General features: G+C 41.0%; 1 protein-coding gene, 1 non-coding gene and 1 pseudogene across 10 annotated transcripts in view; 2 read left to right on the top strand and 1 right to left on the bottom strand.

The window, feature by feature from the left end:
* Window positions 1-719: 719 nt before the first annotated feature.
* LOC100139891 (acyl-protein thioesterase 2-like) lies at window positions 720-15092 on the bottom strand (annotated as a pseudogene).
* LOC112447918 (small nucleolar RNA SNORA7) lies at window positions 13087-13226 on the top strand. Its single transcript, XR_003036183.1, has one exon. It is a non-coding gene; the product is annotated as a small nucleolar RNA SNORA7 (small nucleolar RNA).
* Window positions 15093-15140: 48 nt separating the features above from the next.
* Window positions 15141-24241, top strand: part of KDM4C (lysine demethylase 4C) — a 409700-nt gene continuing 400599 nt past the window's right edge. For 7 of the 9 annotated variants that reach the window (XR_009495540.1, XR_009495541.1, XM_015472464.3 and 4 more), the window contains exon 1: window positions 15141-15352. The gene's annotated coding sequence lies outside the window, so the exon portion shown is untranslated. Of the gene's footprint in view, window positions 15353-15711; window positions 15856-24241 lie in introns of all 9 variants that reach the window. The other 2 variants (XM_059889432.1, XM_024996118.2) reach the window with 2 other exon arrangements.

Here is a 24241-nt window from a genome sequence, read left to right as displayed (position 1 = left end):
TGACATCTGTTCATTCCCATGTAAACTGAGATTTTCATGTCATCGTTTGTGACGTAATTTAAATTGTATCCTAGGTATTGGGAATATAATATTGTGAGACTGATTTAAATCCTATGAAGTATTTTGTCTTTGTTGCTTTAGGAGGCAATTAACCCCATTTGATTTTATAGAATGTCCCTCAGTTTGAGCCTGTGTGATGTTCTCCAATAGTTTATGCAAAGTCTAGGAATAAAAAAAGGAAAACGAAGCTGAAATAGCATCAAACGTTAGATACAGATTTCATGAAAATATATTCTTGTGGAAAACATGGTGCTGACAAAAGATTTCCCAATATGAAAATAACAAAGGATCAAGAAGACTAAACAGTACAGCTGCTAGATAATTAATCCTCTTAAGTACAGCTAATGAAATTAGGTCAACAGAAATGGTTTTTGTCATCGGTGGGGACTCTGGCCTTCTCAGAGGCATCACTGAGGCACTTTATGTAGGCAAAGCCATACCTACCTTGTACACAACTATCACCAGCATCTCTGACATTTCAGAGTATGAAGTAGGTTCAATGAATACCCATTTACTGAGTTACTGAGCTACAAGGATTACACAGAGTTTGCACCTTTAGTCTCATGGTTATTTTATTTTGTTCTTTTGTTTGCTGTTGTTAAATTACAGGAAGTTAGAACAAGGGAAAATACAAAATTTTCTGCCTTCTATATAGAATCTGCAGCTAATCTTTTTTTTTTTTTAATTGTGGGAGTGGAACTAGTAGCTAAAAAACTCAGTGATGTGAAATCCTTTCTAAGTCTGATCATGTAAAAAAAATAATAATGTCACCTCTAAGAGGAGGGGTGGAGTGGGGCAGGGTGAGGAGGTAGGCTGGCTTCTGCAGTCTTATTATGGACAGTCTTTGGAAAAACTTATTTCCAAACCTGGAAGAACCCAGAATCTAGTTCACATGTGACCTCCTTAAAAAAGTAGTAGGAGTTTAAGGTCTGCCAAGCAACAGGTGAATGGAGAACCTTTGGCAAAAGATATGGCAAATATGAAGAGGGGTGTGGGAAAATGGAAGTAAACTAATGTTAGTCTCTTCTGTAACTGTGGTGTTTCTTTAACAAGAATTAGTTCATAAGCCATTGATAAATAGGCCTATGCCAGTATAACAGTTTAATGCCAGTATAACGTGCCAGTATATATGCCAGTATAATAGTATAATGTGGTGTTTATCAATGGCTCATAAGCCATTGATAAATAGGCCTATGCCAGTATAACAGTGGAAATATTGTGGGTTCAAGCAGAATTTTCCTCTGTACGTTAATGTTTGGGAGCAGTTGCAGCAGCAGTTTGGGACCCTTCTGCTGGATCAAATGCCCTAAGGAAGGAAAGGGTGTCACAGGAGGGACTTGTCAAAGGAGCATTCTAAGAACTGACAGTTAAGGAAAATTCAGCCTTTCTTAACGGTATGTTCTCTCATACTGTTCTTAAATGTTTTGGTCCTACGACCCCCTTAATACTCTTGAAAATTGTCTTTGTGGGTCTACCCACTGACATTTATTGATATTATATCAGGTTTTAAAACAAAAATATTGAAATACAATAATATAGTTGCCTTTCCATTAGCCTTCAGAGCAGTGATGAAATCACTCCTAGTTGTCGCCTCAGAAAACTCCATTGTGAATGACAGCAGAAAAGGCCAATAAGATTTCTGTATTATAATGAAAACAATTTTAACCTTGCCAATTCCTGGAACAAACTTTGAGAACCACTGCTCCAAAAACAATCACAGCTTAGAAATAGGGCCTTTATTTTCTGGAAGGATTTAGACAGGCGCCCTAGGGAATTAGACCAAGACCTGTGCTGCTATAGTAAACTAGACAATGACCTGCAGAATTTATAGGGGATGTCCTGGGATGCTGTGCTATTTCCAAAAAGGAACAGAATATACCAAGTAACTAAACACGAATTGCTGAGAAGGATACACTTACTTGAAAGGAAAAAACCAGAAGCTTCTGAAAAGATACTGGAACATCAATAGCCTCACAAGCTAAGGACTCACTTGAAGAGGACAGCCAAGAAAATAGAAGTGAATCTCTCTGATGAAGGGGCTAGATAAAATCAGGAAACATTTAGCAAGTAATCTAAATCCAGTGAACAATATGCTTGTTATGGTGTAAACTAAGACAAAAATATAAAGAAATCTGTACAAAAGTTTTAAATTTATAGAAAAATGCTGAGGAAGAATTTAGTATTCCTTTTAGAGGAGAACTTCCCTGGTGCCTCAGCAGTAAAGAATCTGCCTGCAATGCAAGAGACAGAGGAGATGTGGGTTCAATGCCTGGGTTGGGGAAATCCCCTGGAGAAGGAAATAGCAACCCACTCCAGTTTTCTTGCCTGGGGAATCCCATGGACAGAGGAGCCTGGTGGGCTATGGTTCCTGGGGTGACAGAGTCAGATATGACTAAGCACAAGCTACTTTTAGAAGAGATAAGATATCTCTTAATGAAGGAAAACTACTTAAAGAGAAAGTTAAGTGTATTCTGTCATGTGACAGGAAGAATAAGTTGAAATAAGCAAAGCAGGAAAAACTGAAAGTACATCAGAGGTCTCCAAAAGAGAGGAAAGGATCTCTTGATCATAAAAGTGACGATGCTAAAGTTTTGAATAATTGCTTTGCACAGATCAATTATGAGCAGATCAGTTCTGAAACTGAAGCCAAAAAAAAAGAAAATAAATGGTATTTTCTGAATTAAATAATGGAGGGGCAGAGGATCACCAAGGTGAGAGAGTGAAAAAAAAATATATACTATCAATTATCTATTGTGGCATAATAAATAACTCCAAAAGTTAGTAGCTTAAAGCAGCAATGATTTAATATTATTTTTAAATGATACTCTGGATGGGTCGACAGTTTATCTGCTGGTTTTACCTGAGTTAACTGGTACAGAAACATTCAGCTGAAAGATGGCTGAACTGAAAGATAGTTGGGCTGGAAGATCAAGGTAGCTTCATTCACATGTCTGACATTTGGTGGTGTCCACTGGGAGCTTAGTTTCTTTCCCATGTGACTGTTATTCTCTAAAAGGTTAGGCTGGCTTCCTTTTTTGATGGTCTCAGGGTAGCAGCATAATAAGGTGAAAGGAGAAGCTGCACTGTCTCTTAAGATCTGGTTTTGGAAGTCACAGAACATTTTTACCACATTCTGCAGATTAAATCAAGTTACAGTAAGAGTCCAGATGCAAAGAGTGGGGAAATAGATAACCTCTTGATGGAAGGAAGAGTAGTCATTGCATAGGCGCATGGGAGAAATCTGTGGTCATATTTTACAACTTATAACAGAGAATGAATATAACAAAGATCCAAGCTTTTTTTTTTTTTTTTTTTTTGAGAGTTGAAGCAATTTCTTTAATTTTATTGGAATCCAGGACACAACAAGAAAAACACCCAAAACTTCATGGAACAGAAGACTCCTCCCCAGCTCCCCCAGATCTAGAGTGGGGACAATGTGGGGTGAAGCAGCTGGGGGAGACCTTGAGCCTCAGTCCAGCCCTGTAGGCTCCAGGCCTGTGGGAACAGAGGGTAATGGCGAGGCAGGGCCCAGCCCCCACATCAGGTGAGGCTTCCTCGAAAGACTCATCCCCCTAACCCGCACTCCTGCGCAGGGGCAGGGAGCCCACAGCAGCCAGAGGTCGGGCCATGGACACATTCATGATTGAGAAGCAGCTGGAATGGAAGCAGGAGACACGATTATCTGGGCAGAATCAGTTGCGGGGTGGGGTCGGGGAGGGGGGGGCGGCGGGGGAGGGTAGGAGGTGGGGCTTGGGAGGGCCCCATGGGCCAAACCCTGAGGTCACCGGAGAGGGCCCAAAGCAGCACTACTGAGTGAGGTCCTGAGTGAGTGGGTCAGTGGCTGGGCCCCTTTCTCCCGCTGCCTGCTGCCCCTCCAATACTGCTGCTGCAGGGAGGGCCCCACCTCCAGGGAAATGGGATAAGAAAGCAGCCCACCCCCAGCGGCAGACAGCCAGGGGGCAGAAACCAGGAAGGAGGGCCTGGCCAGGCTTTGACCTGTCTGCCCCAGAGGCCTGTGGGAAGAGGATGGGTCCAGAAGGGTGAGAAAGGGGCTCGACTGGTTCAGATCCAAGACTGTGCCATGCATGCTGAGTCCCGTGTTAGCAGGGGGACTGTGCTGGAGGACAGCAACTCTGGTTAGACAGGAGGCAGCAGCTTCTCGAGAAACTTCTTCACAGCTGCCATCTCCTGAGGACAGGGGCTATGCGTGACACCTGGGTACTTCTTGAACTGGACCCTGGCAGGTGTGACAATGGACCAGAGCTTCTCGGCTGTCAGGGCCCCAAACCGTACAGGAACCATGGGGTCCAGCTCCCCTCGGCACTGAAGGATGGTCAGGTCTTTGGCACTACCATTGGCTGCCTGGGGGGAGGCCCGATGCAGAGGTAGCCAACAGCTCAATGCCACAGTGCCAGCCAGAGGGTGTGAGCAGGTGAGGGCTGTGTAGAGGGACAAAGCTCCACCCTGTGAAAAGCGTCCCAGGACGATCCGATTGGCAGGGATCCCATTCTTCATCTCATGCTCAATCAAGGCCTTGATATTCTCTGTTGCTTTCTTGATGCCAGCCTCATCCTCTGGCGCATCTAAATTCAGCCCCATCAGGCCAAACCAGGAGTGCATGAGGGCAGATGTACTTGAGGTGAGGGAGCCGGATGGTGGAGAGGGCGTCAGCCCAGCTGTGCCGTGTCTCCGAGTCCATTTAAAAAAATAACCTCAGCTGTTCCCTGCTCAGCTCCAGACACAGTGGCAGCGTTGGTGAGCAGGGGCACAGACATGGTGTTACCACATATATACTGCAGGGCTCCACGACTGGGGCCTCCACTCCCTGGGGGTTTCAAGACCTCTAGGGAGATTTTCCTCTTTCTCCAGCACAGACACGTGCTCTTCCCCCGTCGGCTGACCCTGCCGGGACCCAAGCTATTTTAACAGTTTAAGGAGAGAAACCATTTACAACTTTATCTGAGTTATGAGAGATCAGTTATGCATGATTGGAAGAGCACTTAAGGAAGGTGAACAGGATACTTGATCACTGTAGACTGTGCAAAGTCCCTAGGAAATATAAAGCTTCAAGCCAAAAACTGAACTCATTGATCAGACAGAATTTCTTGCTGGAAATATTTGAGCATAAAAGAAAGATTAGGAGCAGTCAGGTTCAGAGGAACAGAAATATTAAAATTTAATATTTTAAATTCAGTGAGTTTGATAAAGTAGAGGGAAACTATAGAATATGAAAATACCTTATAAGGCAGAATTTTGTTCTGCAGAAAAAAAGCCTATGATTTTTTTATCTTTGTGATACTGAAAACGCTATTGCTGGAGAGATGAAGCAAACCACCTTTCTGAGAGAGAACTTAATAGAGGAATGAGTTTTTAAAAGATTGGTAATGCTAGTAGAAGTGACAGAATTCCAGCTGAGGTATTTAAAAATCCTAAAGGATGATGCTGTTAAAGTGCTGCATTCAATACGTGCAGATTTAGAAAACTCATCAGTGGTCACAGGACTGGAACAGTCAGTTTTCATTCCAATCACAAAGAAGAGCAATGCCAAAGAATGTTCAAACTACTGTACAGTTGCACTCATTTCACATCCTCACTAGGTTATGCTCAAAATCCTTTAAGCTCAGCTTTAGCAGTATGTGAACTGAGAACTTCCAGATGTACCAGGTGAATTTAGAAAAGGCAGAGGAACTGGAGATCAAATGGCTAATATGCATTTCTCCAGAAAAACATCTATTTCTGCTTCATTGACTATGTGAAAGCCTTTGATTATGTGGTTCACAGCAAACTGTGGAAGATTCTTACAGAGACGGGAGTACTAGACAACCTTACCTATCTCCTGAGAAACCTGTATGCAGGTCAAGAAGCAACAATTAGAACCGGAGGTGGAACAACTGACTGGTTCCAAATTGGGAAAGGAGTATGACAAGGCTGTATATTGTCACTCTACTTATTTAATGTCTATGCAGAGTTCATCATACGAAATGCCAGATCACAAGCTGGAATCAAGATTGCCAGGAAAAATATCAACAACCTCAGATATGCAGACAATACTGCTCTAATGGCAGAAAGTGAAGAGGGACTAAAGAACCTCTTTATAAGGGTGAAAGAGGAAGAGTGAAAAAACTGGCTTGAAACTCAGCATTCAAAAAGCTAACATCATGGCATCTAGTCCCATCACTTCATGGCAAATAGAAGAGGAAAAGGTGGAAGCAGTGACATTTTATTTTCTTGGGCTCCAGAATCACTGTGGACAGTGACTGCAGTCATGAAATTAAAAGATGCTTGCTCCTGAAGAAAATTTAAAACAGACCTAGACAACATATTGAAAAGCAGAGACATCACTTTGCCAGTGAAGGTCCATATAGTCAAAACTATGGTTTTTCCAGTAGTCATGTACAGATTTGAGAGTTGGAGCATAAAGAAGGCTGAGCACAGAAGAATTGATTCTTCTGAATTATGGGGCTGGAGAAGACTCTTGAGAGTTCCTTAGACTTCAAGGAGATCAAACCAGTCAATCCTAAAGGAAATCAACCCTGAATATTCATTGGAAGAACTGATGCTGAAGCTGAATATCCAACACTTTGGCCACCTGATGTAAAGAGCTGACTCATTGGGAAAGACGGAAGGCCTGGTGCTGGGAAAGATGGAAGGCAAAAGGAGAAAGGGGCTTGAGTTTGAGATGGTTAGATAGCATCACCAACTCAATCGACATGAGTTTGAGCAAGCTCTGGGAGATAGTGGAGGACAGAGAAGCCTGGCGTGCTGCAGCCCACAGAGTGGCAAAGAGCTGGACATGACTTAGTGACTGAACAGCAACAATGCTGTGAAAACCAAGTATTGTTAGAGCAACATTTTGTGGTCTCTTCCAAATTAATATACACAGTTTCATTTCTAAGATGCAGAATCCTTTAATTTCTATTATAATCAGAGACTATAAAAGTAGCAGTAGCATATCTGATGTCTCTCTCAATGAAAGGATCTTTTAAGTTTATACCTGTTAGTGATTCAGGATATCCTGTGAAATTACAAGTACTTTATGATCATTATGGAAGAGGTGTACTTAGACTGGGACCCTGATATGGTGCCAGTTAATATTCCCCTAAATTCCTCCCCTTTCACCACAGTAGATGTCTTTGTTGACTCTGGTACAAATCTCAACCCCTCTCAGGTTCACCCATCACAAGCTTACTACTAGCAGAACTTCTGTCTTCTCCTGGTTGGTTTTGACCACATTTTCCCACCACAGGGACTTCATGGGCCTAAAACTTTTCTTCTACCTTTTATTTGTGGCTCCACCTGAGGCCTAGAAGTATCTTACCTGGCCTCTACCTGAAATATATGGCTTGTTCTATGGTTATTAAACCTATAAATCCTGACCTTTCCCTTTTATCTTTAGTAATATGATTTTGCTAATTACAAATAATGCTTCTCTTAACATGTATTTTGATCTATATATACATGCAGACTGAGGGGAGGAGAAATTTCTGGGTCACAGGGTATGCATATGTTCAACTTTAACAGGCAATGCCAGTTTTCCACAGTGGGAGTGAGCACTTAAAAAATATATAAACAAAAGTATTTCAGTTAAAATTAACTTGCTGAAGATCCCTAAGCATTTTTTTTTTTTTTTGGTGGAAAGTAAGTATTAACTTATGATGACACTTAGTTCAAATATGTACATGTATTTTTAAAAAAGCAGAATTTGTTTCTGATTTTGTCAGGGACAATTTCTCCACCAAGTAGAACATTTTGTTTGTATAATTCATACCAGAGTGCCATTTCCTAGGATATTTCAATAAAGCTTGAATGAGTGAATTAATAGTTCTTCTCCACAGATTGATGTAATAAATCAGATGCACTCCAATACATTGGAAATTATATGGTATTTAATGGCTAAATATAAGATAGACTTATTACTCCACATAATTTTTTCTGGGGTTTACAATGTAAAGCAATACACCTTCTTCCATTAAACCTCTGGCTTATACACCAAAGCAGTTGACTGACATGCACATGGTATTGTCATATGCTATCAGAAATGGACCTGCTGTTTTCCTTATTAACCAGAAGTGATGTCAACAAACTTAGGAGAAAAAATATTTTTAAATCATCCCCCTTTATATTTAAAAACAATTAAAAGCACATACCTTGTTTTATTGTGCTTTGTAGATAATGCAGTTTTTACAAACTGAAGGTTTGTGGAAACTCTGCATTGAGCAAGTCTATGGATACCATTTTTCCAATAAAATTTGCTCCCTTTGTGTCTCTGTGTTGCATGTTGGTAATTCTCATAATATTTTGAATTTTTTATTTTTGTATTTGTTATGATGACCTGTGATAAGTGATCTTTGATGTTACTGTTATAATTGTTTTGGGGCACCACAAACCACATCCCCATATAGGATGGCAAACAGTTGATAAATGTTGTGTGTGTTCTGACTACTTCACTGTCCTCCCTTCTCTCTTCCTCTCCTTGGGCCTCCCTACTTCCTGAGACAAAACACTGTTCAAATTAGACCAATTAATAACCCTACAATGGTCTTTAAGTATTCAAGTGAAAGGAAGAACTGTGTGTCTTTTTAAATAAAATATTAGAAAAGACTAAGCTCAATGAGGAAGGCATGTCAAAAGCTAAGATAGGCCAAAAGGTAGGACTCTCAAGCAAAGTAGTTAGCCAAGTTGTGAATGTGAAGAAAAAGTTCTTGAAGGAACTTAAAAGTGCTATGCTAGTGAACACACACATGATAAAGTGAAGCAGCCTTTTTGCTGATATGGAGAAAGTTTGAGTGGTCTGGAAGGAAGATCAAACCAGCCACAATATTCCCTTAAACCAGAGCTTAATCCAGAGCAAGGCCCCAATTCTCTTCAATTCCATGAAAGCTGAGAGAGGTGAGAAAGTTACAGTAGAAAAATTTGAAGCTAGCAGAGGTTGATTCATGAGGTTTAAGGAAAGAAGTCATCTCATAAAAGTACAAAGCAAAGCAGTAAGTGCTGATGTAGAAGCTGCAGCAAGTTACTCAGATGTAGCTAAGATGAAGGTGGTTACACTAAACAAATTTTCAAGGTAGATGAAACAGCCTTACAATGGAAAATGTCATCTAGACTTTTATAGCTAATAAGCAGAAGTCAATGGCTGGCTTCAAAGCTTCAAAGGAGAGAATGACTCCCTTAGTAGGAGCTAATGTGGCTAGTAACTTGAAGTTAAAGCCAATGCTCATTTACCATGTAGAAAATCCTAGGGCCCTTAAGAATTATGCAAAATCTACTCTGCCTGTGCTGTATAAATGGAAAAAGAAAGCCTGGTTGGCAGCCCATCTGTTTACAAGATGGTTGACTAAATGTTTTAAGCCCACTGTGGAGACCTACTGCTCAGAAAACAGATTACTTTCAAAATATTGTTGTTCATGGACAATGTACCTGAGCACCCAAGGGCTCTGATCCAGGGGTACAACGAGATTAGTGTTGTTTTCATGCCTGCTGACATGACATCTGTCCTGTAGCCCATGGATGAAGGAGTCATTTTGACTTTCAAGTCTTATTATTTAAGAAATACATTTCATAAGCTATTGTGGTAATAGTTATCCTATGATGGATCTGGACAAAGTCGACTCATGGAAAGCCTTCTCAAAAAGATCAAGCATTCTAGATGCCATCAAGAACATTTGAGATTCATGGGAAGAGGTCAAACGATCAACATTAAGGGAATTTGGAAGAATTTTATTCCACCCCTCATGGATGACTTTGAGAGGTTTAAGACTTCAGTGGAAGAAGGAACTGCAGGTGTAGTGCTGGGAAATAGTAAAGGAACTAGAATTAGAAGTGGAGCCTGAAGATGTCGGTGAATTGCTGTAACCTCATGATGAAACTTGAATGGATAAGGAGTCACTTCTTACAGATGAACAAAGAAAGTGGGTTGTTGAGATGGAATCTACTCTGGAGAAAGGTGCTGTGAAGATTGTTAAAATGACAACAAAGGATTTATATTAGTACATAAACTTAGTTGGTAAAGCAGTGGTAGCATTTGTGAGGATTGACTCTAATTTTGGAAGAAGTTCTACTGCGGGTAAAATGCTATCAAAGAGGCTTGCATGCTACAGAGAAATTATTTGTGAAAGGAAGAATCATTTGATGTGACAAAGTTTATTGTTGTCTTATATAAAGGAATTGCCACAGCCACCCCAACCTTCAGCACTCACCACTCTGATCGGTCAGTAGCCATCAACACTGAGGCAAGACCTTCTACCAGTAAAAAATTTACAACTTACTAAAGGCTCAGATGATGGGTAGCATTTTTTAGCAATAAAGTATTTTTAAATTAGAGTCTGTACATTTTAAAGACATAATGACATCGCATACTTAATAGACTACAGTATAGTGTAAACATAACTTTTATATACACTAGGAAACCAAAAAATTCATTTGACTCACTTTATTGCAGGCTCTGGAACAGTCCCCACATTTTCTCCAAGGTATGCCTGTATATTGTTTGCCTGCAACTAAAAAGGGTTTGAAATATCAGTATATATAGGGCTGAGATATAATATGGTTGAGAAAGCTTAAAAAAATTAAACTAACATAATTATTGTAATGGAGTATTACCTTTCATAGTGAGTTACTGACAACCCTGATAAAACTACCCAAGTAAAGGAAACAAAAAAAGAAAACTCCTTCAGTTACAGAGATTCTTAAGGGTCAATAGAAAAAGTAGCTTGGTCTCCTTTTCATTTGTTTTTCCCTTCATGTTTTCCTCTTTCTAATCAACAAAAAATTTCGTTCAATAGGAAGGGGAAGGTTCAGAAGTTTTACCCTTTGTTTAGCAAGTTAAATCAACCTGGAAAGTCCATTTGTCAAAATGGGTAAGAAAATTGCTATAACAAATACACAAAAATTAGAAAAATATATAAAAATTAACATACTAAATATTTGAAAATCTTTAAATTTTAAATGTCACATATAAAATGCATAAACCAAACCATAAGTGTACAGCTTGATGAATTATACAATTATTATCATCCAGGTTAAAAAACAGAACATAAGCAGCACCCCAGAAGTTCCTTTCCCCTCCCCAATTGTTCCATCCCTTTCTTCTCAAAGGTAACCATTATTTTGACTTCTAACACCATAGAATAGTTTTATCTACTTTTAAATGTTATAGAAACACATTTAAAACTAGATGGATGCTTAAAAGTAGAATACATGCTGGAGTAACACAGCATGTATTCTTCTGGGTCTGGCTTCTTTCACTTACCATTTTATTTGTGAGATTTAGCCATTCTGTTATGGGTAGCAATAATTCATTTATTTTTATTGCTGGATAGTTTTCCATTGTAGAACTGTACTGACATTTACATCTCTACTTAACTGCTAATAGATTTTTGGGTCCCTGCTTGAGCCTCATGGGTAATGCTATAAAACTTTCTGTGTATGTGTTTGATGCATGAAAGTGAAAGTGAAGTCGCTCAGTCGTGTCTGACTCTTTGTGACCCAATGAACTGTAGCCTACCAGGCTCCTCCGTCCATGGGATCCTCCAGGCAAGAATACTGGAGTGGGTTGCCATTTCCTTCTCCAGGGGATCTTCCCAACCCAGGGATCGAACCCAGGTCTCCTGCGTTGCAGGCAGACGCTTTACCCTCTTGAGCCACCAGGGAAGCCTATATTTCTACTGGTGTTTCTGTTCCCCCACACTGTCACCAGTGTTTGTCAGTTTTTATTTTTAGCCATTTCTGTAGATGCATGTTGGTATCTCACTGGCTTTATTGTGTGTTCCATGAGAGGAAGGCCACTTCTGTCCTATTCATAGCTGTATCATTATCCAAAGCCTGTACAAATAACATAAAACAGTACAAACAGCAATAATAACAATAATACATAATAAAAAGGATTGATTGAAACTGACAACTATATATACTGAGTTTGCAACTTCGGTTTAGGTATGTAGTTTTATTTTTATTTGGAAAAATAAATATTTTTTTATTGTGTTATGATTAGATGTCATAAAATAAGTTCCAATGTTTTCCTTGATGTGAGAGAAAACATAAACTACCTCATTTGTTCCCCCAGTCCCCCACCTTATGAAACACACACAGAACTGGAGGCCTAGGGAAAAAAATGACATATCACCCCCAAACTTTAATTTTATTCAAATATTTAAAAGGAAAATTAAATATTTTAAGTGGTAATTTTAGGTGTCTTTTATTAAGACATAATGGTATCCAACCTGATTGAATATTTAGCTTATACAGAGGTTTGACTCACTTCAGTGTCTATCCCCACATCCTTGGTCACCATATTCTTTTTGGCCATTGCGACTCAGACTGAAAAGCTTTGTTAATGATAAGAAATTAGTGAGGTGTTTCAGTTGGGTGGAATCATGATCCAGTTTTTATTTCAGGAGGATAATTTTGACTTGCAGTACAGAAGATGGGTTGCAGGGGTACGGGATGGGTGGAGAATGCATTGGAAGTAGGGAGATCATTAGGAGACTTCTTTAATAATCCTCATAAGAGATAAATTGATCTGAGCTTCAGAACACAGGACACAGAGAACAGCTACCAAGATTTCTAATTTTGTTAGGTACTCACTATCATAGTCACTAACACTTTAAAAAATCATCTAAACATCTAGTATTGGTTGGTTTGTATTGTACCTATATAAGTAACAGACATGTATGTGATAATGATAAATAGAAACATTAATGAGTATTAGTTATTTAATACTTTATATTTTCAAAGGTCGAATGGACTTAAATATATTTAAAATTAGACTATATTATTTAGTAGTGTATCAATTTATCAATTTGCTGCATTATACATATTTAAAAAATTTACTAGTATTGTCTCTGAGGTGAACAGTAGTTTACATAACATAAGCTTCAAAGAAAATCTATGTTTCCATCATACAAACTCCATCTTATTACAACTGGCATTTTTAATTTCACCCAAATAAATTAACCTACTATATGGCTAAAATTTTAATTTTCATTATAATTTACAATAGAGGTATTTCAGTATAAGAAAGACACAACAAACCTCCCAGGATCGCATCTGGAGAATGGCTTGTATTCTGCCAGCTTCGGAGTCGGGAGGGAAAGCAAGCCTGGCAGAGGTACCCATTCCATTCCCAGTTTGCTCAGTATCTGGTGATTGGAAGACACTCTGCAACAAGAGAGAAAAAAAAAAAAAAAGACACAACATTGTCTTCTGTGACATGAATCCAGTTGATTTTCTAGTAGGCTGAATTCAGTTTCCAAAACTAAAGCGCTTAATATTAATAGATTCAATGCTTTTCAGCTTTTGAAGTATTTTGACATTGTACATCACCTTCTTTAATGTTCAAAAATTCTCAAAATTAGCAAAGCTGGTATGTCACCCTCATTTTTCAGATTAAAAAAAAGCAGTCTTGATTTACTGTGTTCAACAAATGTTATTTGTGGAATATTACCTGTCTTCAAATTGTGAACGGACTGGAATTCAGGTTTCCAGACTTTTAATTTGGTGTACTAGGTTCCTAGTCCAATGCAGTATATGGCTTCCAAGGACCCCGGTGTTTAGTAGCTGTTTCCTAATCTCAGTTCAGTTTTCATATCTGTAACAAGGAGATAATACCTATTCACTGCAGGATTATAAAGATTAATTTTGTTAATATATGTGAAGCTCTTTAAACAAATATCAAGTTCACAGTAAGCCCTAAATGACTGTTATTGTTTTAGCATATACAATTGACTTGTAAGGAAGGTTGTGGTCCTCATAGTATACACAGTTGGAGAAATCCCAGTTGAGTTTACATGTTAGGGAAGTTCAGACGTGTACCTATGTGGGTAATGGAGCCTAAACCTTGTTTCAAATTTAATGACTAAAGAAACGTGGTGACCCAATAATCCCATTAGCTTTACTTAATGACCCATATTTCACCTGCCTTTGCAGTGCTCCTTCCGGTGAGAAAAAAACTTCCAGGGTGCGGTAAATGCACCTGTTCAGATATTTTAAAAAGCAAAAATCAGTGGATTGCAGTAGAAAACACAGCATATAAGACAGCCCAAGTGTGCTCAGAAGTGTAAGGTTCCGCCCAATCTTAGCCGGACGTTAGGAGAAACGCCACAGGGGACCCAGCTGGAGTCTCTACAGGAAGTTAAAAAAAAAAAAAAAAATTGTTCAGCTTTGCAAAACACCTGGTACTCAGCCATCTGTCTTTGGTAGTGCAAACGCTTAATTAAGGTCTGTGTGGTTCTTCCGCACATCTTGTAAGGCAGAGGTACAGCTCAGGAGTAACAAGTTGTATGTAGCAAGCTAGTTTAACTACTTTCTGAGGGGTCCGGAGGCACTTGAACTTCCTGTTACAATTCAGGCCATACTGCTGTCATCCTATGTATCTGAGTGACCTCCATTCCTAATTCCTATTGGGGTCACCTCGGGACTCTTCAACTCAAGAGCACACCTGCGCCGGGTGGGACTTGTTCCGCGCAGGTGACTGAATTACGGGACAGTTTGACTCCTCTCGGCTAATAACAAGCTTCTTGCTTGAGTTACTTGTTAAGGGGTTGGCAGGCAGACACCTTTAGCCTACTTGGGACCTCCCATGTCGGTCTAGAGGCTCAGAAGTCTCAGCCATAAAACCCTGTCATTGCTGCCCAGCAGCAAGCCGAAACATCCTAGCCAGGCTCCTCTGGGCATTGCAAGGCCCCACCCATGGCAACGCCACTCTGACGTCTGCGCGCCGGGGACCGCCATAGGCCCGCGGCGGAGCCCTGGGCGACGTGTGGCGCGTGGACTTCATCAGGTCCAACCCTGCAGGAACCCGGTACGCGCTCCCAGGCAAGGTTTTGTGCACCTGTCTCTTCCTTCTGCTCAAGTATCTTCCCCTTCTGGGCAAAAGAGGACATGTTCCTTTCCCGAAAACACGAAGCGCGGCGGCGAGCGAACCTAGCCTAAGAACTGTGCGAAAGATTAAGCCGAAGCAAGAAGGTGCTTGGCACCTTTAAGCTGTTTGGAAGTTCACGTGACCCACCAAGTGCCGGGCCCCAGCGGTCACGTGACGACGCGCGCGCCCTCGCGCAGGGAGAGCCGGCTGGCCCCGTGCGCGCGCCTTCGCCGCTGCCTCCCAGCCCTGGACGGGAGGGTGAGGAGCGGCGGAGTGATCGGGCGACTGGGGTCGGGTGCGCGTGCGCAGCGAACAGCTGTCACCCAGTGCGGAACAAGTCTTCCAAATTTCCCAAATCTCCCTGGGCCGGAGGCCACCGTTTTCCTTCTCATCTTCCTCCTCGGGGTCGTGTCCTCGCCCCCGCCCGCGCGCCAGGTAACCGCTTTTCCGGAGTCCGGGGGATGGGGCCGGTGGGGGGAGGGGCCCGGGCGGTCTTCCCGGTACTGTCCCGCTCCGCGCGGGGCAGCAGGGGGTGCCGGCGTCTGGCAGAGCGGAGACGCCGGGCCGGAGACGCTCGGTCCGCGGACGCCGTGGCTGTCACGCTGGCGAGAGAGTGGCCAGCCATGGTCGCAGGGCTGGGAAGCGGGAGCCAGTGACAGCCTGCTCCGGCCCTCGCGGGGGTTCGGTCCCCGGGCTAGCCGTTCTCCCGGGGACCGGAGTCGGGGTCGCGCTCGGTGGAGCAGAGGAGCGCGCGGTGGTTCGGGAATGCCGACTCCTTACCTTTCCCCTTCCAGCCCGGTCTGCGGCGGACTCCGGGGAGGCCGGGCCTGGCGCGCCCCTCGGGGCCATTTCTTCCCTGGGACTGTCTCGACCCGCGACGTGAGGGTGAAGGCTCCTCTCCAGACCACCCCACCGTAGGCAGCTTACCCCTCTCCTGGGTTCGTCCTTAGCCCCTGTGGCTGTCCTTTTGGTTTTTCCGGTGTGGGGCCATTTCCTCCTGCAGTGCTTCTTGCCGTGATGCGGTGTAGACAGTGGGTGCTTAATATAAGTCGGATCGGGTCGCGTGGAATGCTAGGCATGGCACGTGGCGAGGGGTGGGAATGTGAAGAAAGGAGCCAGGTAGGCTGGGGCTCCCGGCTCGAGCTTGGGGTTTTCCTCTGGGCTAAGCCAATGAAACCAGCAGGGCTCGATTCGGATGCTTTCCGGGTGAACTCGGAGCCAGTCTTCCCTTGAGCTGCAACCACGCACGTCTGCACGGTCTGGCTTGGTTGTGGGCGATGCCTGGGAGGTTTTTTGTCTGGTTCCTCCCCCCTAGAGAAGAGGGGACAAACTTTTTTTTTTTTAAAGCAGTTGGCAAATTACCCTGCGGGATGATTTATCAACCGCTGCTTCGTAAGTATAGGTTAAAAGTTGCAATCGTTCCACCCTTACCCTCGTTGAAGTTTCTTGGTAGGGTCGGTTCACCTACGTTCAGACCAAACTTTGCTCCATTTCACCCACTTGAATTTGCAGTATTTTTTTTTTTTTTTTAAATCTCAGGAAACTCAGCTTCGCTGTTTCTTTGACAACAGTTACCAATATTCTACTTTCAAAATGTGGTTGAAAATAAGTGTCTTTAAATCTTAAAGATCCATTTTTACTTCGTAGCACTCAGTTCTTTTTGATCTTTAGTCACGTTTTCCCACCTTTCTAGTCCTTTCCCAAACCCCCAGGCTTTGTTTTGGAATGTATTTCATGGTAATTCGGGTTTTTAAGGCCCTCTTTCTGCCAATTTAAGGTGCTGTGAAAAGTTTGCACATTAGAGCACCCTCACGAACTTGACAGTACAATTTAAATAGTAGAGTTGTTTCATTTTATTAGCAGACTATAATCTGTTGCTTTTGTAAAGTTAAAAACGTATTTTAAACATTGCACGTGCACAGATACAACAGGTACAGTCCATTGCTGTCAGTCACATTCCGTGAGAATGCAGATTTCAAGAGACTGGGAACAGGTACTTAATTTCTTAGACTTTTCAATTTAAGGACGAAAATCTGTTATATTGAGTTCTCTTCTGGACATCTTAATCACCCAGGAGTAAGTTAAGTGTTCCTGGGGCACAGTCTGAATTCTTTGCATTTCTCATTGTTTTCTAATTGCTTGTTGACTGACTTTTCTATTGTAGTAGAAAGGTATAGTCTGAGCACAGGTTTTGTGTGTGATTGAATGTATTTTCTTTGTTTTGTTTCCAGCAGTTTGCCATAGTGCCCCAGGTGCTCCAGATACCCTCTTTCTTAATAAAAGCTTTATTGAGATATAATTCACATACTGTGAAATCCACCTATTTAAAAATGGATTTTTCCCCATGGTTTTAGTATATGCGTCGAATTGAGCAACCATTAGCACAGTCCATTTTAGACCTTTTTTTTTTTAATCACCTCAGAATTCGTTTCCAATTAGTTATTGTCCATTTCTTCCAAATCCAGTCTCCACCCCAGCCCCTAGGCAGTGACTTGTCTGTTTTGTGTCTTAATGACTTGCCTATTCTGGACTTTACATATAAATGTTAGCATATAATACTTGGTCTTTTGTGGCTAGAATTTTTTCACTTAGCCTAATATTTTCAAAGTTCATCCATGTTATAGCATGTTTCAATAGTTTATTCATTTTTATGGCTAATATTCCATTGTATGGATATGTCACATTTTGTCTGTTCATTGGTTTATGGACATTTGGGTTGTTTCTACATTTTGTCTGTTATAAATAATGCTGTGAACATCCACGAACTGGTTTTTGTATGGATGCATTTTTTAAAAATTTTGTTATTTTACTTGGAATTGCTGGACTAAACATTTTCTCTTGAATGAGTGAATGAGCAAGTAGGGATAGGAGTATTGAGAGATGCTTCCTCCAAGGCTTTGAGGGTCCTGTTTTGGCTCTTTCCTGTTCTACCAAGCAAAGACCACTTCTTAGAGGCAGAATTCTCTGTGTGTGGCATTGTCCTGAGTTTAGTGCTATGTTTTTCTTGTGTGGATGTCATCAAGATCGTCCCTTTCTGTTAGCCCAGTGTTTTTTGTGTATGTAATAGTCATAATGATTATTTCCTTGATACTGATGTATTTATTGTATGTTTATTAGAGATATAAAATATGTATATTCCATGCTCTTTAAACTCAGTGTCTGATGCAGTGCTTTCAATCTTTTAAAGTTTGTATTTTCTCTTTTTGGTAATATGAATACTTAATGCTTCTCTCCCTGCCTTCATTTCTTTTCTTTTCTATAGACCCAAGCCTTTTTTATTTCTATATGAGTTTCCTGGGAGCTGTGACATAGTTAAAGTCACTGTATTTTCCTTATTTTTACCAATCCAGAAGGTTTTATGGAGCCTAAAGGATACATTTAAAATATTGGATTATTATCTTTTTCTCCTTGCAGCTTCACCCACCTCTCCACTCCCCAAGATAACCCTTTATACCGTTTGGGAGAGGATGCTGGTCCTTTTAAGTCCACACTTGCAGGGCCTAATCCTTTCCCTACCTGAGTAATTGGGACAGTTACTTTGAGAAGTCTGTCTACTTTGCTTCTCTTTCAGTGGCCTCACATGTTCTTTCCCCAAGGATCAAGTTCTCTCAGCCCTAACCAGGCTTTGCCCAGCCAGTCTCCTCCCTCTCCACAGTTCCTTGGCTGGTTGGGGCTCATGTTCCCTCTGCTTCCACTACTACTGTAACAGCCTGTGTTCTTTGTCTTCTTAATTACAACTTATCCTTCAGATAGCTCAGCTCAGTTATCCCTTTAAATTAGTCTTTTTTCAATCCCATACCAGTCATAGTCGTGTTCTGTAATCTCATTTATAGACTTAAACAGTTACACCATCAGTTGTGTATCACTCTTTACTTTCTGTCCCCATGTATGTACAGAAAAAGTTGCACGTGAAATATTGAAAGTGGTTACTTCCAGGCAATGGGAATATGGTTAATTTGTCTTCTTTGTGTATATGTGCATCTTTGGATTTTTCTCCTGTGTATCACTAGGACCTTTATGAATAGAAAAAACCAAATCCATATTTTTAAGAAAATCTGTTCTCTAATAAACCATGTTTATTATTAGACTTTAGAGGAAAAAGAAAAATCATCAGTAATTGCCATTTTAACTTTTTTTTTGATAACCTCGATGAGATTTTACTATAGCTTTTCAACATAGAGCTTTTATTACATTTTGATTCTTTCTATATTTAGGGACATTTAGGGATTGGTGAGGTTGCCTAGGGATGATCTTCCCTAGAAGATTGAAATTAAACTGATTCTTATGAATAGAATCTAGCATCTGTTTGAATAGGAGAGCTAAGTTTGTGTTAAAATAACTCATTTCCCCTTTTTCCCCTGAGAAATGCCCTTAATTATACATTTGTATGTTCCATAGTAGTTTTTCCTTGAAGAATTGCTTATTATTTGTGCCATTTGCCTTATTTTTGCTGGATGGTTTATTTTGCCTAGGAGTGGGTACTTGTCTTCAATAGATAACCTGTATTATGTGCCATGCACTGTGTTAGATAATGGGCATATTGTAAACACAGTAGAAAAATGATTCCTTACTAATTCATTTGGGCTCCAAAATCACTGCAGATGGTGACTGCAGCCATGAAATTAAAAGACGTTTACTCCTTGGAAGAAAAGTTATGAGCGACCTAGATAGCATATTGAAAAGCAGAGACATTACTTTGCCAACAAAGGTCCGTCTAGTCAAGGCTATGGTTTTTCCAGTGGTCATGTACGGATGTGAGAGTTGGACTGTGAAGAAAGCTGAGCACCGAAGAATTGATGCTTTTGAACTGTGGTGTTGGAGAAGACTCTTGAGAGTCCCTTGGACTGCAAGGAGATCCAACCAGTCCATTCTGAAGGAGGTCAGCCCTGGGATTTCTTTGGAAGGAATGATGCTAAAGCTGAAACTCCAGTACTTTGGTCACCTCATGCAAAGAGTTGGCTCATTGGAAAAGACTCTGCTGCTGGGAGGGATTGGGGGCAGGAGGAGAAGGGGACGACAGAGGATGAGATGGCTGGATGGCATCACTGACTGGATGGACGTGAGTCTGAGTGAACTCCGGGAGATGGTGATGGACAGGGAGGCCTGGCGTGCTGCGATTCATGGGGTTGCAAAGAGTTGGACACGACTGAGTGACTGAACTGACTAATTCATGAAAGAGGATTATTTTGGATGTGACTCTTTAAAAGTTACGTTGTTGCTCTATGTTTTCAGATATACAGTGGCTTCAACTCCTGTGGTTTTTATGAATTGGTCTTCCATATAAACTTTAAAACATTTTAAATTTAATTTTTGCTTTATATTGGATGAACTTGGGCAAACACTGGGAGATAGTGAGGGACAAGGAGGCCTGGCGTGCTTGGAGTCCATGGGGTCACAAAGAGTTGGACACGACTTACTGATTGACAACAACAATAAATATTTGATTTACAATGTTGTGCTAGTTTCAGGTGTATAGCAAAGTGATTCAGTTACATATATTTATTCTTTTTCAGATTATTTTCACATGTAGGTTATTACAGACTGTTGAGTAGAGTTCTGTGTGCTATACAGTCATATTCGTATGTGCTCCATTGTGTCCGACTCTTTGCAACTCTGTGTACTGTAGCCCACCAGGCCCCTCTGTCCATTGAATTCTCCAGTCAAGAATACTGGAGTGGGTTGCATTTCCTACTCGAGTGGAACTTCCTGACCCAGGGATGGAACCCATGTCTCTTATGTCTTCTGCATCGGTAGGCAGATTGTTTACCACTGTGCCACCCGGGAGGCCCTTAAGTCCTTGTTGATTAGATAGTTGATGTATAATAGTGCATGTATGTTAATCCGAACCTCTTAGTTTCTGCGTCCCCGCCCCCGCTCCACTTTTCACCTTTATAAGTTTGTTTTCTAAGGCTATGAGTCTATTTCTGTGAGTCTTTAAAGTAAAATATATTCTAGATTCTTCTAGTTTGTATTATAAGTTACTGTGGGAAAATAAGGAGCAGAATAATGTATCCTCAAATCCCTTTTGTTGATGACTTTATTTTTGTATATTTCTGTCCAGTTTTAGTTGTTAATTTGGCATCTCTACTTGTTAACAACAGGCCAAACTGTGATCAGTGATCTTTTCTCTCAGCTCTGCTCCTCTGAGTTTTTCATCCTTCTCACCACATTTTAGCAGTTAACTTGGGAAACCTGAGAGTTATCCCAGACACCTCATGGCTTACTCCTTGCTTTTTTTTTTTTCCTCAGTCCTTGCTTTTGTACCATCACCAAACCTTGTCACTTCTGCTTAGATCTTCTAGGGTCTATCTGGTACCATTTCTGTATTCACTCCAGCTCCCTTGATATCTCTTCTCTACTCAGTAATCTTTTAAAATGCAAACTGTATCATTCTAATGACCCTCAGGACATTTAAAATTCCTGCATTATCTCTTCCTACTCCAAGCTCCTCCCTAAGCCTTATTTAGATGGTTCTGCCTTTCAACCCACTAGCTTTTCATTTCCCCATTCTATACAGACCTTTGCTGGAAGTGCCATTTTGTTATTTTAAAGGTTTAATTAATTAAGCAGTTTGGCTCTGGTGAGTGTGTGTTGCTGCACGTGGGCTTCCTCTGGTTGCTGAGGGTGGGGGCTTCTGTTCGTTGTGGTTGTGTGGGCTTCTCGTTGGGGGGGCTTCTCGTAGGCGCGCGGGTTTCAGTAGTCGAGGTGCAGTCTTAGTTGCCCTGCAGCATGGGGGAATCTTTCCAGACTAGGATTGAACTGATGTCTCTTGCATTGCAAGGCAGATTCTTATCTGCTGCACCACCAGGGAAGTCCCTGATTGTGCCATTTTCTGCCAGGCAGATTTTTCCTTCCCGCTTCCTTTCCGAGTACATCTTTCTGGTCTGCTTGAGTGCAGTTTCTTAGACAATCCTGACCAGTCACCCTACCTCTTCCTCAATCTAAATCAGCTTCCCTAATGACAAGCAATCTTAATTTACTTAACTTTTTCCTTCCATAACATTTAGCAGTATATAATTTTATATTTATGCAATTATTTGATAATTTGTTTATAAACTGAAAGAATTCTACAAGGGCAGGGACCAGGTATTTTTATTTCACTTATATCACACCAGCGCTTTGTTGTCTCACAGGCATTATAGTACAGGTGCTCAGTAAACCTTTGTTATACAAATTAATGGTATTTACATACATGACAAAATTCAGGAAATTAAAATCAGGCACACGGTAGGAAATATGTTTTACGCATCCTGACCCCCTCCCCACGTGTAAAACTGAAACAGGAATTCCACAGAACAGTACTTTGCCACCTGTACTGTACTCTGATATTTTCTGTTGTTCTGTTTCACATGTTATAAAAAGACTGATAGATACCATCTACTAGCTCAGGTAGGCCTGCTGACTGCAGTTTGAATAGCAGAAATTTAAGGCAATCCTAGGGAAATGCTTCATTTCCATTAGCCCCTCCCCACCTTTTAAACACAATTAAGTATTTTCTCCGTCTTGTCTGATGAAGTATAGCTTTAAATACGATCTCCCAACCCCCTCCGCACATTTAAAATTAGCTATTGCTGAAAGCTAGTTTTTCTTAGACGTTCTGGCCTCCCTCATTCTCAGAGGAGGGTTGCTTAAGGTCAGATTGAGAACAATCTACACCTGACTTATTTAGGTCTTCTCTTCCGAGTTTTTTCTGGGCCACTAATAGCCAGCACTCTTTCACCCTGCTTCCCTGAGCTCATTAGAGGTGTGTTTTAAGGCTGGCCGCTCATCAATTTTGTTTTCTGAATTTCTCACAAACCAACAAAAAAAGATTACAGAAACGAAAACACAGGGATCAAGGCAAACCAGTAAGTATTTGTGAACGTATGAATTAAGGAGCCTGGCTGGGCACCCGTGTCGCATTCAGCTTATCACTCCTGCTGATTCCTAGGGCTGTGATTCTCGTTTGCTCACTTTTCAAAACCGTGTGGAAAAGGCTTGGTGCTGTTTAGCCCCACCATGAAATGTTGATCTCCACTCTCTTTTGCCAACTACATATTGGAAATAACCTAAGTGCCAAGCACAGGGATATTTTAACTGAACTCTATGCTGTGACAGAACTTTTGGGGGATTTCATATTCCTGTTCTCATTTTCAGCATTGCAGGTTCAGGAATCTGAACTTTTCCCAGTGATCCAGAGTATGTCAGGCATTGGAGGACTAAAGTCCTCAGTGTCACTCCCTTATCAAACTCACAAGAACCAGAACTCAAACCCAAGGCATACATGTTCTTTGTTCTTCAGGGCTCTTTCTGGAAAGTCTGGCCTGTGGGAAACACATATTTGATGACAGGCAGGTCCTGAAGGTGGATGTTGCAAGGAGGCATCATCTGGATGGGGTATTTTCTACCTGCTGGGCTTCTCTTGACCCTTAGAAGTACTCACTTCTGAACATTCTTCCTGCAGATCCATTTTTCCTGTTGAAGGATGTTAAAGAAGAAAGCAAATTCCTTCACTTTGGCTCTCTTTTTATCTCCATCTTTTAACTCCTTTTTTCCACTAGACATTTAACTTCTAGTCCTGAGGACATCCCTTTGTTTCTCTGATTGGATGTCAGTCTCATTGCTTTGATTCTGTTTAGGGAGTCCATCAGGTACTCAGCAAGGTCACAAGCATCCCTTTGACTGGTACTGTTGAGGCTTATTTTTTTTCCCCTGCTGGTAGCATATCTCATTCATTTTGCTTTTATTTAATTTTCAAAAGGAAGCCTTATCTAAAATTTGGTCACTTTACTGAGAACTGTCAGCCTACAACATTCAGGCAGCTCTCATTTAGCAGGAAGAATCAGGCTCTGAGATAGGGAAATTCATTTTTCATGCCTTTTTGATAACTTTATTTGTTTTTTTATTTAAAATTATTATTTATACTCATGTCTAAAGAAATATTTATTATTTTAATAATAATGCAATGCAAGATATACAACAGTGTATAAAATTAAGAAGGTATAAATGGGTAAAATGTACATATTCTCACCTTTGGCCATCAGATAGGCAGTTTCTTTTTTTGGTTAACCATCGTTAAAACTGTTTCTTTTAGGGCTTTTTAGACATAGTCTATATATTCTTTATAAGATACTCTATACAACCATATATAGATATTCTATATATATAGATCGATCTATAGATATAAATATAGATAAGATATTCTATACAACATTATATACTATACAACCTGGGAAGCCACGGCTCAGTAGATAAAGGATCTACCTGCAGTGCAGAAGACGAAGGAGATGCAGGTTCGATCCCTGGGTCAGGAAGATCCCCTGGAGGAGGGCTTGGCAACCCGCT

This window comes from Bos taurus, chromosome 8 (genome assembly GCF_002263795.3).
Source record: "Bos taurus isolate L1 Dominette 01449 registration number 42190680 breed Hereford chromosome 8, ARS-UCD2.0, whole genome shotgun sequence".
Lineage (NCBI taxonomy): Eukaryota > Metazoa > Chordata > Mammalia > Artiodactyla > Bovidae > Bos > Bos taurus.
Note: the sequence above shows the minus strand (reverse complement) of the source record. Positions and strands in the feature narration are given on the sequence as shown.